The sequence below is a fragment of the Astatotilapia calliptera genome, chromosome 2, assembly GCF_900246225.1.
Source record: "Astatotilapia calliptera chromosome 2, fAstCal1.2, whole genome shotgun sequence".
NCBI classification, from domain to species: domain Eukaryota; kingdom Metazoa; phylum Chordata; class Actinopteri; order Cichliformes; family Cichlidae; genus Astatotilapia; species Astatotilapia calliptera.
The window spans coordinates 29,398,737-29,409,689 of record NC_039303.1 but is presented as its reverse complement, the minus strand read 5'-3'; positions in this window follow the sequence as shown (position 1 = coordinate 29,409,689).

Below are 10,953 nucleotides of genomic sequence, written 5' to 3'. Positions count from 1 at the left end.
ATGAAAACGACACCTTACTTCTGTTCAGCAGGGCGAAACACCTTTACTGGATTAGGAAATAATGGTCTTCTAACAAAGGTAAGAAGATTTGTTTGGGAAAACTATTGTGCTTTAATGTTTTCTTTTCTAAAATGATAAAACACCACTGAAGTGTTCAAAGCTCTTATAAAATAAAAAAATACACTCATGTAGATAGTAAAATGGCACAGAAACTTGAGAAAACAAACTTTATAAAGAAAACATTGCTTTAACAACATATGACAAATAAGAGCAAAAGAAAGAAACGTAATGAACAAGACTATACTAAGTTTTAGTTACAGCTGAACTGAAAGGCCACGAAATCAAGGAAATGATAATTCATTGTGCTATATCATTGGTTTGATGTTTAGAAAACACTATTTACTAAAGTTTAATTAGCTACTATGTTTGCTATAAAGAGATTAAGAGATTATCTGCAACATCTCTTCTTTATCCCTTTATCCTTACCTTAATTGAAAACATTATAGTTATAAGAAAGAAGAACCAAGGCGATCAAAGGAAGTAAAGAGTGTGTTTGGGAGTGTTTAATCTTTTATTTTGAAAATTGACCAGCCTCTATCTGAAATATGTTCCTGTGTCTGACTTTCTGACCTATTCATTTGCTTGACTGGACTGGAGCTAAAGTGTGATGCAGCTTTGTCTGCTGTATTTTCGGGGTAAATTATGTAACCCTTTCAGCGTCTCTCAAGCAAAGTTAATTTTATAATAATCCTAAAAGCTGAGAGTCAGTCACAGTCAAAATAAGGACATAAACACAACATATTCTTCACATTCATTAGTCAAATAATGGTTAATTATCTTTGCATGTACTGTGTAGTTCTTTGTTAATCCCATTACTCAGTTTGCTTCACACAAAGCAGCAACATCATAACAAGTGGATTAAAATGTTTAAATGGGTTTAAAATGTAAAAAAATTAACAGGTTATGTCATGACAGAAAAACTGTGAGCCAGCCGTCTCCTTTCCTTCATAAAGGATGGTCCAATGTTGCTAGAAAGGGCATTTCTTTGTGCAATGAAATTATTTCTTTGCTGTCCACCCACAGGGGTCATCATCCAAGACACATGACCCTTCATGAAGAGGGAGTAAATACAAGTACGGGTCCCAAGACAGAACCTTGTGGCACACCATAGGCAAGAGAAGCGAGAGAGGACCTGAACTTGAAGGTAGCCACAGAGAAGGATCGTTCACACAGATAGGATTTAAACCACTCCAAAGCAGTTCCTGATATACCTACCCAGTGTTTTAGTCTATCTAACAGAATATGATGGTCGACAGTATCGAAGGTAGAGGTCAGGTCCAGCAACAGTAGTACAATGCACTCCCCAGCATCATAATTCATCAATATATCACTGACACTCTAAGAAGTGCAGTTTTGGTGGAATGAGCTCTACGAAAACCAGATTGGAAATGATCAAGAATGTTATGTTCATCAAGAACCGCTATGAGTTGCTTGGCCACAACCTTCTCTAAAATCTTCGCAATAAATGGTAATTTTGAGATTGGTCTATAGTTGATAAGCAGAGAAGCATCAAGTTTGGGTTGTTTTTTTTTAACAGTGGGTGAATAACAGCACTTTTACAAAAACAGGGACCTGACCAGAAAGCATTGATAATTTAGTCTAACAATGAAAAACAAAATCTGTGTAAATATATGTAGCAGGCCACAGACTTTATTATTTGACTTTAACCTTTTATTCTTGTTACTTCAAGGTATTGAAAAAAAGAAAATCAGCAAAGTGATTCAGTTACAGACAAGTTGCTTCATAAAATTAGACATATATTACATAATTATTACTTTTTGACAAACAGCTATTTTACTGTAATTATAGACAAAGACTCTATATCCACTGTCACTTTAAATATTATTTAAGCTGCTCCCAACACTAGTGTGAACAACAGCCGTTTACCACTACTACACACATACACACACACACACACACACAAATTGCAGTGTCAGGTATCTGCGGTCTCTACCCTGCTTGGCAAGAGACATGCTTTTCAGCCTCATCAATTATTTTCTACCCTGAAGTCTCTCTCTCTCTCTCTCTCTCTCTCTCTCTCTCTCTCTCTCTCTCTCTCTCTCTCTCTCTCTCTCTCTCTCTAACAGAAAAACATCTCTTTTGTTTGCAAAGTTTTCTTTATTGACTTTAAAAAGTTTGTTTTAAGAAGTTCATACATTTGAACAATAAATGGCACTGCAGGGTAACTATGCAAGTTATACCAGCTCCACCACCATCATCAAGTTTGCTGACGACACCGTCATGGTGGGCCTGATCTCTGATAACAACGAGACGGCCTACCTGAAGGAGATTAGGAATCTGGAGAACTGGTGCCAGAGGAACAACCTCCTTCTAAACGTCAGTAAGACAAAGGAGCTGATAGTGGACTTCAGCACTAAGCAGGAGAGGAACTACCAGACCCCCGTCATCAACGAGTGCCCAGTGGAGAGAGTGGACAGCTTCAAATACCTCGGAGTTCACATCACGCAGGACCTGTCATGGTCCTGTCACATCAACACCGTGGTGAAAAAGGCCCGACAGCGTCTCTACCACCTCAGACGCTTGAGAGACTTCCAACTGCCCTCCAAGGTGCTCAGGAACTTTTACTCGTGCACCATAGAGAGCATCCTGGCGGGAAACATCTTAACCTGGTTCGGGAACAGCACCATGCAGGACAGACGAGCTCTACAGAGGGTTGTGCGGTCAGCTGAGTGCACCATCCGCTCCGAGCTCCCTGACCTGCACTCAATCTACAGCAGGCGGTGCTGGACCAAGGCCAGGAAGATCGTGAAGGACCTCAGCCATCCCAACAACAGACTGTTCTCTCTGTTGAGGTCAGGAAAGCGATTCCGCTCCCTGAAGACCAACACAGAGAGACTGAGGAGGAGCTTCTTCCCGCAGGCGATACGGTCTCTCAATCACACCACCACACAGTACTGACCCACACATATGGTTCTTACACACACACTGGACTTTCTGGACTTTGGTTTTGCACAACACTGGTCACTATATTCTTCATTTCCGGTTAATACTTGTACAGCTGCTGTTATTGTGTATATATTTATTTATATTTAGATTCCTTCATACATTCTTATATAGTTCTATATTGTGTATTGTGTATTTTGTTGTACAGTTATTTTATTTTCAACTTTAATTTATATATTTTATCTTATTCTTCCCAGTTAAATTTACCCTTCATTCTAATTTGTGTTGTACAGTTATTTCATTTTTAACCTTAATTTATATTTTATTCCTTCCTAGTTAAATTTACCCTTTTTAATTTTTCATATTTATTTCCTATCTTATTCATAGCCTTTTCCTTTTTTGTTTTCTTTAGGTCACGAGCAGTTGTCCAAGCATTTCACTACATATCGTACTGTGTATGACTGTGTACGTGACAAATAAAATTTGAATTTGAATTTGAATTTGATTTGAAGTTAGTTTTAAAGCACACCTGTAAGGTGTGCATAAGAAAGGTTTCTGCAACAATTATATCTATTACTGTATAAATGATTTGTCACAAATTTTTGCAACAATGTTTTTTTTTTCGGATTTTGCTTTTATGTGATAGTCATGTGGATATATGGAGTACTGCTGTACACATGTAGCCGTGGTCTGACAAGAATTGTCAACGTACCAAAAATTCACAGCTCTGTGCAAAGTTATTTTCCAAAATGTGCCCAATAACAAAATGAGGCCTAGCAGCATGTGGTGAGTTAATCAAATCCAGTGGATAATTTCCAAAGTTACTCCCAGCTCATCAAGGAAAGACTGTCAGAGGAAACGCAAATGGGAATTTTATTCTTAGAATTCAGAAGATAATGGCATGATTTGACAATTAAGACAGCCAAAGCCTGATGTCCCCTTCAGTAATACTGCAGAGTACATAGGCTATATTCACAGTGCTCACTATCTCTTCCACTCAGAGTGGATCCACTCAGATTGGCCACAAGTGAAATTTGTCATTGTTCACATGCTGTTGTCTTCAGATAGACTTCAAAAACTGCAAACCAATTCGTTGAGACAATTTCTAGCTAAATTTCAAGCCTCTTTCATTAAGCAAAAGTGAATGGGTAGATGATAAATATAATAAAGCACAGCTGTAGCTGTGGACATTTAACAACCTTTAAATGTTGGCTCCAACTCGACAAATTTCAATATGAGTGACATCAAAGAATTTATACAGCAACAATATCAAACCCCATCTGTTTCCGAGATTAGATCAGTCACCAGCAACTCACTCGCTCTCGCACACACATATATTCATGAAAACAAACAGGGCTGGAAGGTCAGCCAGAAACATGACGTCCAGCCAGCCTTTTAAGAGGAGGAGGGGCTGATTAAAAAGATTATGGTAAGCAGGGTAAAAACTGTGAATATTAATAGTGAAATCAACAAACTCACAGAGAGATGATGTGTTATGGTGAGAGGGGATTTTAAACAAGGAAGGTGTGCCATCTTTTTATCTGTTTGTCTACAGATTCTCACATTGTGTTTTTTTTCATGCTAAAACACCACAAACAGCAGTCCTCAGTTAGGCGAGCTTTAAAAACAAGTTGTAATGTCTGTAGAACAGAGCTGGTAAACAGAAGAGACATAGGTGATCGTCTGTTTGGTGGTGTCATACTCTATGGTCTCAAACTCAGTAAAGCACCTTAAGGTGATTATAGATGAAATTTAATTAAATTGGACTGAAGTGAACTGATGTGAATAGATAGCAATCTGATCGGATTTTACTCTAATCTTTTTGATACCACTAACAGTGGTTCTTTGACACTGATTACTTCTACTGTTTATCTACTGTTTAAACAACAGTGCCAGTGCTTAGCATACCATCCACCTACAGTAAGTGTACAGTACAGTGCAAAAGTCATGAGTTACCCCTCATTTCTTTACAATTTGTTAGGAAGATGGGAGGTGTTTGTGCCAAAACAGTCTGAAATTCTTTATGAAATTACAATTTCTTTAAGTAGTCTTCGGGAATACTTCTCCATGTTTCTTGAAGGATATCCCAAAACTCTTTTTTTACCTGCCTTTTTTTTTTTCATGATTACTCTATAGGACCTGTTGCCACTGATTTCCAGTCCAGGGGCCCGTTCTTCGTACCTCGCTTACTACATCCAAGATCAAATGACACATCCAAGATCAAATCATCGCGCTAACCGTGAGCTCGCTAATCCGGTTCCCCGAACACACCTGCTGTTGACGATTACTACAGCTGGACGCAGGAATGTGACATCACTGGGCGTCGTAAAAGGGGCTACGCATCGATAGTAGAAACATTGATCGGCAACCCGCTGATTGGTCGGCGAAAATGTCGAAGGGGCGTGCTCGGTATTTTCCGGCAGCAGAGCAAGAACTCTTGAGTGAGGGATTTCAGGAGTTTCAGAGTTTAATTAAAACGCAAGAGAACACTGCAAAGGCTGCAAAAGCAAGGAGAGAGGGCTGGCAGAAAGTTGCTGACAAATCAAACTCGTAGGTAATTTAATAATAATAATAATAATGGATTGGATTTATATAGCGCTTTCCAAGGCACCCAAAGCGCTTTACGATACCACTATTCATTCACTCCCACATTCACACACTGGTGGAGGCAGCTACGGTTGTAGCCAGGCTGCCATATCGCGCCATCGGCCCCTCTGGCCAACACCAGTAGGCGGTAGGGTAGATCTATCATATGACACTATATTGTCCAATATCATATGGCATTATATTATATTATAATATGTTATATTATATCCCTTTCACATTAGAGCCACAACAGGACCCACAAGAACATGGGAACAAGTAAAAGTGGAATACAGGAGTATTCTACAGAATGGTAATATTTATCTCTTAGATTGCTTTGCGTCTCTTGGCAAGGTAATACTGGCCTGTAATACTCTGTTAGTTTGTTCATAACAGCAACCAAGAAAAGGGCAGAGGAAAAAAAGACAGGTGGTGGTCCTGCACCCCCTCGTCAACAAGTTGGTTAAGTAAATAATACCCTCACGGGAATATCGATATCTCTCTATGAGCACACTGTCGCGCTGAGCTAAAGGATCCTGTCTGTCCCGCAATATACGCTGAATTCTGAGGACTCTCCTTATCAATCTTGCACCTTCCGCAATGGGCTGCTCGCGTATACGGACAGGACATGGCTGCGACAGACTTCCCAAATCCACCTTCGCTTTTATAGCTGTGGTCTCTCATCTTGATTACACGAAGTAATTTACAATTACTACTCTGAAATATGAATTACATCTGTAATAATCACATACATGTAATAGAATGTTAATAGTACATTTCCCTTTTTTAGGGAATGACCTGTATGTATCTGTGTGAAATCAATAAATGGATCAGGTGCTGCATTGTCTTTAGTTACATTGATGTTATTTATTTATGGTGAAACAGTGGTGGAATATCGCTGTTGCTTTCGTATGAATGACGCGGACATACCTGCGTGGCCGCGATCTAATCCTGTTTACATAAAGTGAACCTGCTCCCGAGCAGGTTTACGCTTACGGCTCTGTTGCTATGACAGCAAGTCCCGGATGAGCTTCGGGGAACCGACTGATCCAGGATCACGCGAAATCGTCAACAATCTAATCCGGCTAACCTACTTAGCGAGGTACGAAGAACGGGCCCCAGGGCCCTATTTCAGGAAGCCGGTTTAGAAAACTCAGAGTGAAAAACGATACTCAGGGTTGAGTAACCCCGAACTGTCCAACTCGGAATATTCGGTTTCAGAAAGGCTGATAACAATTAGTTCAATCAACGCGGAGTTGCTTTAACCCCAAGTTAAACGCGCGCACGAGGATACATAAAGCCCTGATTAGTGGAGCACAGATTAAGCGAGTCACCATGGAGACGGAGGGAAAGAAGGCGCGGTCAATGTATTTTACAGCGCTTGTGGCCGAAATTCTGATGGCAGCATATGCCGATAACATGCAAATTTTGCGTAAAAAAAGTAACACAGCCTCAGCTGCAAAAGAAAGGGAGCATGCATGGCAAAACATAGCCGACAGAGTCAATGCGTGAGTGTTAATTTAAACATTGATCTAGGGATTTCCACCCATTTAACACGTTATTTTATTATATTTTATTTTATTTTATATTTTATACATTTTATTTTGTGATGTGACGTGAGTGCAGGTGCAACCCAACAGGCCCCAAACGTGCCTGGCAGCAAGTAAAAATGAAATATAAAAATATAGTCCAAACAGGTAAGGTGTAATTGTATTATGAGCCATAGTGCTTGGTCTGTTTGTCCCATGTAAATCAATTGCAGTTAGAGGCTACATTAATTTTCTTTCTGTAAGCACTTATTGAAATTATCTGAGCACATTACAAGTACATATTTGCTTACTCTGTATGCTCAAATGTGACCCGTTATAGCCAACAGAAAAAAAAAAGCGGAGGCCCGAAAAACAGGTGGAGGTCCTCCACCACCACCACTCACAGAGGCTGAGCAGTTGGCTTCCATATTTGTGATAATGTTGGCAGCATCACATATGATCTTCACAGTGCAGAGAACACAAATTAGCATCCATTACTATAATGAAATAATTTGTTAGTTTGAAATGCTACAGGGAACTATGTACCTGTACATTAATGCTGTGGAAAGACTTCCTGTTCACATAGTCTCCTTCATTTACTGAAGGAGCAATGATTGGAATGTGAGTGCCATCTATACAGCCAATCACGCCTGGGAACCGTGAAAATAAATGTAAAATTTAAGTAGTAGTTCAAATATCACCACATCATGAATTAAGTTTTGTTCATCCTGATACCTGCAATTTTGTGGAATCCCTCTTTGATAAATCTTGTGGGTCTATGACCGGGGAACACCACAAACGAGTACAGGAGACGTTTCAGTGCAACTGTAACATTCCTGACTGCCCGACAGACGGTAGCCTTGGAAACGTGCTCAGCGTCACCAATATTATACAGAAAGCTCCTGTTTGCAAAAAACCGAAGTGCAATACAAATAATATGTACAGAACTGAGAGAATGTCTGCGATGTGTCACATGAGCAATATTAAGCCTGAGGATGTTATTCAAATAAATTATAGATTGTGCTGAAAAACGGTAACGTTCACACAGGAAATCATCAGGAAATGATAAAATGTCCAAACGCGCTCTAATCACTCTCTCCCGGTGGAGAGCTCTGCGGAGAATTTGGGCTTCAACATCTACTGGCTCTTCAAGGAAGGGGCATGCCATGTCTGACACTTCCTACAGTCAGGTTTCTGACAAAGAGGCGGAGAACGTCAGGGTTAGTTGAAGTAAACCTGCTAGGGGGCAGGTTAGCTTCACGGAGTGTGTCGTCATAGTAACTCACTCGGAATTAATCTAAACTCGCTTTGTGAAACCGAAAACCCAGAGTTTTCATTATCTCAGGGTATACTTACTCAGATTTTGCTCTAAACCAGCTTCCTGAAATAGGGCCCAGTTCTTGAGTATTTTGCAACTTGTCATTAAGAAAGACTTATTGTCAGCCACCCACACAGACTTCAGTGGACAGTAGATGGATCAACCAAAGTATCAGATGCACAAGACTGTACTGTACACACACACACACACACACACACACACACACACACACACACACACACACACAGAGAGATTAAATCAAGTTGCTAATCAAGGTCTGAGGCTAGGTAATTTTTCATTCTTCTAATTACTTATGCATGACTCTAACGTTTTTCATCCCAGTAACCTCAGGGTGGTTTAAATAACTACATGCTCATATATTTGTGTGTATTGAGATAAGAGGCTCTTCCCCAAGCCTGCTCACAGCAGAGAAACACACACACACAGTCGTGTTTTCATATCTTTGTGGGGACATCTATTTAACCCAATTGTTTATTTGATACTAAAACCACATTTCGAGTCTCAAAAATGCTTTTAAACTCGTGGGGACGGGGATTTTGTCCCCCCAAAAGGGCCGTTGGTCCCCAAAAGTATAGTAAACTTCCAATTTTTGGTCCCCACAAAGATTAAAGAGAGCTGAGTTAAGGAGGAGAGAGAAGGAAATTAATAGGTGGCAGGATAGAGTTAATAATGAGTAATCAACCACTTTGCTGGCCAGCAGCAACAGAAGACCCCAGTGAAAGTGGGGAAAGTCTCTCTATGTTCTGACTTAATGGTTGTTTCATCCAAAGTGAAAAATAGAAGATCTGGGAGTCAAATAAAGTTAAAAGTTGGTCAAATAGACCATAAGGCAAGCAAATGCAAACAGAAGGAAAAAATAATCTAGACATATTGTGCACAATCTTATTTCTATTCATAAGTGCTGCAGTGGAGCATTATGATTAAAAAAAGGAAATCAGAGACATTTCTATCATCAGAAGGAGACACACAAAGAAAAGGAAAGGTAAAAGGGCAAGCTTTACAGGAGAACAGCATGAGCAGCAAAAAACTACAAAATAGGCTGTCCACCTATTGTGGGTGAAATCACTTTTACTTGTTCGGGAAAAAACATGGCTTTTGTTCACTATTTCCACAGAGAAAAGCAGCATGAATTTCAATAATGTCATCAAATTCTAGGTCCAATGTCCTGCAGTCACCCAAGTCACTAAAATTGAAAAGGCACCAGCTTCTACAACAGGATAATGATCCACAGGATAAATCAAAATGTGAAATTTACTACTTCAACAAAAGCAAACTGAAGCTTTGAAGTGGCACACACAGCTACCTGACTTTGACATTTTCTGAACTATAGAAAAATGAAGGAGAAATCTAGAAAATGCTTTTCAAAGTTCTTCCTAATTAAAAAAAAAAAAGCTCAAATTGACAATGTATATAAAGATAGCACCTTCCTTTCATGCAAGATTTTTCTGGTATCAAGGTTTTTTCTAAAACAGCACATGATAACTTCTGAGAATATTTCTCATAAATAGCTGTAATTAAGAGTTTCTGGAAATTTTTTCTATAATTTTATAATAATTACTGCATGAGCAACTCTTGCCCTTTTGAACATCTTCCAGTGGCATGTCTTACCTGTCATCAGAGACATGACAAAAAAGGGCAAAGCTTGTCAAAAGGGGCTGCAGTAAAAGAAAACAGTGAAGCAAAGCTAAACTAAAAAATGATTAAAAAAAACATAATTTTTCTTTGACATTAAAAAATGTTGCAGTTTTACTTGATAGCTACTCAAAAATGAAACTATGTAACTGAACTATGCACTTCTTCAGAAGAAAACAACTCTCCAGCACTGAATGTGATAAACATACCAAGCTTAGCCTGCTTTAATAGTACAGTAGGCTGCAATAACACTCTGGTGCATTCCCATGAGGATGTAACGAATTAACAAAGCCAAAATGAATGGTGTAACTTAGAGCTGGTCTGAATGTTACTCTACTCATGCCTCATCCGTCTGTGTTTATGGTGCTCTGTATTTTATAAAATAAAAGGTATAAAAAGACAGGTGCAGGATAGAGACCCCAGTGGAGCTACAGAAAGAAAGGCAAGGAAATTAGATCAAACTTATATGTTTTCATAGAGCTTTCTTGTTTGTTTGTTTGTTTAGTCTTGCTTATGTCATTAGTTTTCTAGGTCCTACAGTGGTCCTTACACCATTGGCTCAGATTCCTTCCACCTTTTTCATTACTTTTTGCCAGGCCTCCAGACCCTTAATTTGCTAAAAAATAAATAAATTCTGTTTATAATAAAATGGTTCTTGTTGTGGTCACCGAGTTTTGTTGAGTCTCTTATTTCTTAGCTGCGGGTGTAACCATAGTGTTAACAATTTTTATGAGTTTTGGTTTACTTTTTATTTTTTCAGCACGTAAATTAGCCAGCCATACTTGATGAAAACCAAAATGCAAATAAAATTACTCTTATTCTGAAGGTCCAAGACCTCAAACACTTTTTTCATTAACTGGATTAAAAAGTATTTCAACCCATGGAGGGTTTTTTTTTCTTTTTTTT